We start from the raw sequence: 5,590 nt of genomic DNA, 5'->3' as shown, positions 1-5,590 counted from the left end.
ATTAAAGGATAATTTTTGGCTTCAATATCTCACGGAAAGAGACTTTCCCCCAAGCGTAAGTTCTTACGCAGTACTCGTTCCCTCTCTAGAGAGAACCGAGGTTACGTTAGTAACCGAGTACGTTTACATGATAAAAAAGTAATCTTAATATTGAGATATACGTTACCTCTAGTTTTAATCATTAAAACACGCCTTTGAAGTTTGGGCAATCCCCCCCCCCCCCCCCCTCCCCAGCGCTAAATGTCATATGGTGATTGTGAAACACGGAACACCTCACTTCATGATTTTATGGTGAAATGTCTTATTTTTCATATTAGGCAGGTCTAATTTGATCAAGAACAATGCACTGTGGCCAATTCAGCGCCAGTGACGCAGCAAAAATAGACTTGGTGCCGAAACAATCGCGGCGATCGCAAGCCTCCAATTCATTTTATGATGGCTATATCAATCCAGCTAGCAAGCCAATTAGTGAAGAACCAATTTTGCACAGTTACAGTCAAATTCTGAATCTTTAGACCGGTCTAACACAGAATTTGCACGTTGCGTGAGTAAGTTAAGCTATCGAAGGGACACTTAGAACAATTCACCTCGCATAACTTTCCCTGCTGTTGCATATTTCACTCAAAATTATGATATAAGTTACACATTCTCTTACAGTGAGGTAAATTCTTTATTACAAATACTCAAACAAGATAATACACACACACTCTCTGAGCATGTTCTTCTGTGAGCTTGTCTTGCACATGCGCAAATGCCAAATTAATTTGAGTTAACCAAATTATACATTTTACGTTAGACTTATTAAATATATATACGTATTATTCCTAATTAGATATACATTTTTCAGATGATTCAGATGGCCTTGAATAATTTTTTTGAGTGTAGACTGTATAGTATTAGTATACTAAGTATTAGTTGTGACTGAGGATCAGTTAAACTTCACAGAGCACATTTCTAGAACTGCCCGGTCCTGCAGATCTGCCTTATACAACATTAGGAGGATCAGGCCCTTCCTATCAGAGCTACACAACTCTTGTTCTCTCCAGACTGGACTATTGTAATGCTCTCTTGGCCTTCCAGCATCAACTGTCAAACCTCTGCCACTGATCCAAACACTAATAATAACACTATATCATTACAATCAACATCACTCTTGTGTTTATGAAGAGAATGAGTCAGTGTTTCAATATGATCATCATGTTTTAGGTGTAATATATGATCCTGTCAATCAAACTGAACAGACTGCATTCAGTCACTTCTGCTGTCTGGACGTGATGCTTTCCATTTGAGACACACAAACTTTTACATTCTTACACAATTACTGTCACAAGGGCTGATTCTTGAGTTGTGATCATGTATTATATTTTAAATAACATTTTTCATATACAGTATATTTACACCATCGCCTATAAATGTAATGATTATGTAACAATTAGTGTCAGAATGGCTGATTCTTGATCTTTTTTATGATCTTTTTATATAATAAAGTTTTTAATCTCCTATAAATACAATGATCAGTTTGACTAAAGCAGAAGTGAAAGTGTTCCAGTCCAGATCATGTAACCAATCAGAGAGTGAGACTGAAACCCCATTTGCATTGTCAGGGTGGAGTGATTGTGATCCTCTCAGAATAGAGCAGCTCTGTCTCCAGAGACCATGTTCAAACCCCAAGAGCTTTATTTGACATTTACTGCTACATCAACCTTCTGAAAAGCACCTGCATCTTCATCTGTTAGTTGAATGATGTTGTCAGACACAAAGTGAACTTGTTGAGAAGCTTTATTGAATGTTGCAGCAAACACAGCAGATTGAAAGATCACACACACACACACACACACACACACACACACACACACACACACACACACACACACACACACACACACACACACACTCACACTCTCTTTCAGTATTGAGTTGTAAATCACTACAGCTGCAGCACTAGACTCATGTGAATCCTGCCTGACACAGGACACTCAGATACGGCTCATCTTCAGGAGAGAAACATCAGCACTCAGAGCTCTTGTGGAACGAGACCTCATGAGGAGCTCCATCATGTGTTACTCTGCAGACGTACAGCTCTCCCTCTTCCCAGCGTGCTTTGCTGAGGGTCAGGACGCTACTGCGGCTGTAGCGGCCGTCCTGCTGGCTCTCTGCGCTGGTCAGAACCCCCTCGGTGACCTCTGACCCGTCCAGTGTCCAGCTCACCAGCGCCCCCTGTGGAGAGTAAGAGCTGAGCAGGCAGAGCAGTGCGGCTGAGTCTCCAGAGATCTGCAGAGAAGAGGGCGGCAGCAGAGACACTGAGGGCTTCACTGTGGGACCAGCTGCAGGAGACAAACACAACACATTCACACACACACACACACACACACACACACACACACACACACACACACACATTCACACACACACACACACACACACACACACACACACACACACACACAATTACATTTTTAATGCATTAATTATGCACTGCTATATACATTAAAATGCATGTATGATCTCATCAATAAGTGTAACAGCAGTTATAACACATATTATCTATTATCAGGCCGATCTGACTGCTTTAATTCCAGCAATTATTCACTCTGAACATAAATATCTTACATTTTGAGATATTCACCTGAACTGAAAATGTAACTCAATTTCAAACAGAGTTAAAACACAATTGAATCACACAGAATGAACAAAACACTGAATTATAAGCACAACATGAGCAAAAGAGATTCAGTATCATTGACTGAACTACAGAAAGCAGCAACATTTACATTCTGATGTCAAATCTCTTTTTCCATGTATGATTTCTACAATAAAAGATGAACTAAATATGAACTCAGTGTAGAAATAAATGAAGGAAAAACAAACATGTAATAAACTTTTGAATTTCTTTTTTGTTGAAAGATAATAATGTTTTAGATTAAATAATTATACAACAATATCAGTAACACTTTATTTAAAGCTGAAAGTATGGAGGAATTTGCAAATATTATAAAACATTTTAACTTTGGTTACAGTTATTTATGAAAACATATATGATATTATAACATACGCTATTGATATCTTTATAATGTATTATACATAAAGGCTTCAAGTAAAGTTTCAACACAATATCTAATAATCATTATTATTAATAAATGTTGTTCTTGTTTCCACTGTAAAACACTTTCTGAAATCTAAATTGTATTTTTTTATTAGGTGATTAAATAGACAGACTTACCGATCACCAGTTTAGTTCCTCCACCGAATGTGACCCACAGTGATACAATCTAATGAAACGCTCGTACAAAAACCTCTATTCCACTCGAGTGAACACACACTCCAGCAGAGAGAGAGAAACAACACTTCAACACACTGATATTAGAAGATCCTCAGCTCTTCTCAACACTCACTCATTCAGATTTGACTAAATGCTTTCTGATATAACACTGTTTAAAGAAATATATTTGATGAGCTGTGACCTCTGAGGTGACCTTTGACCTCTTTGATCATGGATGATGTTGTGGAGTTTCTCATAATGATGCTTCTGTTCTTCATATGCAGATCAATCATCATGATTCACAGAAAAACCTGCAGCTTCAAATAAATGAATCAATAATTCTGAACATTTCAGATGCACATTGTTTAATATATAATGACCTGATTATGAGTCCTGATGAACTTCATGCATGTGGAAAATGTGGGAATAAATAGACATCATGATAATATTTCCCAGATAGCAACATGTCAACATTGATTCAACTTTATGACTCTAAATATAGTAAAACTGATTTATTTAGTTCTTGATTTCTCATTGTTAACATGCTTGTAAAGGTGTAGCACAGAACTGTACTCAGAGAAACTGCTGCGTATGACATATGTTTAAAATGATCTACATTCATGATTCTCCAGACAAAACCTAGTGTCTTATCAGCCTGACAAACATAAACACAAATATTTCACTATTAATAAATATGTGCAATTAATCACTAAATGGTTCAATAACATTATTCTGAAAGTAAAATCTTCTATGTAGAGTTTATGAGTTTGTTATCAGCACAAGCTGTTGTAAATCCTGCCCACTTCTTTGCATTGTCAGCACATGCTTCAGTGCTCTGAGAGTGTTTATAGTGCTGTGAGTTTAACACTTCATGACTGAGAGCAGAACACAATCTTCATCATCACACAAGACTAAACTACAGCAATGAACACAATCAACATCTTCATCTGGACTCTGACTCTCTGCATTCAGGGTAAATATCTTGTATAAATATATATTGCAAAATAAACAATCACATCTCATTTACCATCATATTAATGACTAAAATGTCTAATTTCAGAGATCTGGGGACAAGTGACAGTGACTCAGAATCCAGCAATAAAACCCGTCAAACAAGGAGAAACTGTTACGATCAGCTGTAAAACCAGTCAGCCGATTTCTGGCTGTGGTAACTGTGTGTCCTGGTATCAGCAGAAACCTGGAGAAGCTCCTAAACTCCTGATTTATTACATAAGAAGCCTTTATACTGGAACTCCATCTAGATTCAGTGGCAGTGGATCTAACTATGGCAGTGATTTTACTCTGACCATCAGTGGAGTCCAGACTGAAGATACAGGAGATTATTACTGTAAGAGTTTTCACTATCCAAACAGTAAATGGGTGTTCACACAGTGATAAAGAGTCGTACAAAAACCTCTGTCAGTCAGACGTCACAGTGACTGCACTGATACAGCTGAGAGAAACTGCAGCTGCTGATGGAGGATCACAAACTACACAATATCAAACCTTTCACACACTTTATTCTTTTATTATGATGTAAGTAAACATATAATATAATCTAATATCTCTTACTAAACTGGACTGAAATGTGTTGAAAATGTGGTAACACTTCAGAATACTGTTTCTTACTGCATAACTAATAAGGAATTACTGAAGAACTAATGGGTAATTCTTCATTAATTACTTCTTCACTACTGTTAACTACTAAGGAAGATGTGTTAACTAATCTGTATGTAATATAATTTTATGGTTGTGTTAGGTATCAGTTAGTTAATCAATAACTAATGAATTCTGTCATATCTCCTGAAGAACTACTATTAATTATCTACTAATTAAGGTTCAAGAAAAATAACTAAGAAGTAACTACTAATGAACAGTCTTACAAACTACATTGAGTTGTGCCCTTCCTTATTTACTAATGTTATTACAGTTTTCTCGATTGCTTAGCAGAGCTATGTGGTATTTCTCTGCAGAGCTATGTGGTATTTTAACACACCTGTTCAACATGAGCCTGCGTTTACAGAAGGTCCCAAGGTTGTGGAAGACATCTTGCCTGGTCCCTGTTCCAAAGAAAAATCATCCAACCCACCATGATGACTACAGACCGGTAGCGCTCACATGTCATGAAGACGTTTGAGAGAATAGTCCTTCGCTACATCAGGACTAGTGTGTCAACTCAAATGGACCCCTTACAGTTTGCATATCAGCCCAACATCAGTGTTGATGATGCCCTCATTTATATTCTGCAGAGGGTTTATACTGCAAGGGGAGAAGATGGGAAGGATGAAGGTGGTTACATCACTGGTCCTGTGGTGTTTGGACTACCTATCC

The 5,590-nt window shown here is 37.4% G+C and overlaps 1 gene segment (V, D, J or C); it reads right to left on the bottom strand.

Moving 5' to 3' along the window:
• Nucleotides 1–1,762: 1,762 nt before the first annotated feature.
• LOC308684661 (immunoglobulin lambda constant 7-like) lies at nt 1,763–5,384 on the bottom strand. The segment is given in 3 exons: nt 5,349–5,384; nt 3,221–3,269; nt 1,763–2,324 (listed from the first exon to the last, which is right to left on the bottom strand).
• Nucleotides 5,385–5,590: the final 206 nt, after the last annotated feature.

The sequence above is a fragment of the Scardinius erythrophthalmus genome, assembly GCF_964197995.2.
Source record: "Scardinius erythrophthalmus genome assembly, chromosome: 24".
NCBI classification, from domain to species: Eukaryota; Metazoa; Chordata; class Actinopteri; order Cypriniformes; family Leuciscidae; genus Scardinius; species Scardinius erythrophthalmus.
This window is presented reverse-complemented; position numbering and strand designations above follow the sequence as displayed.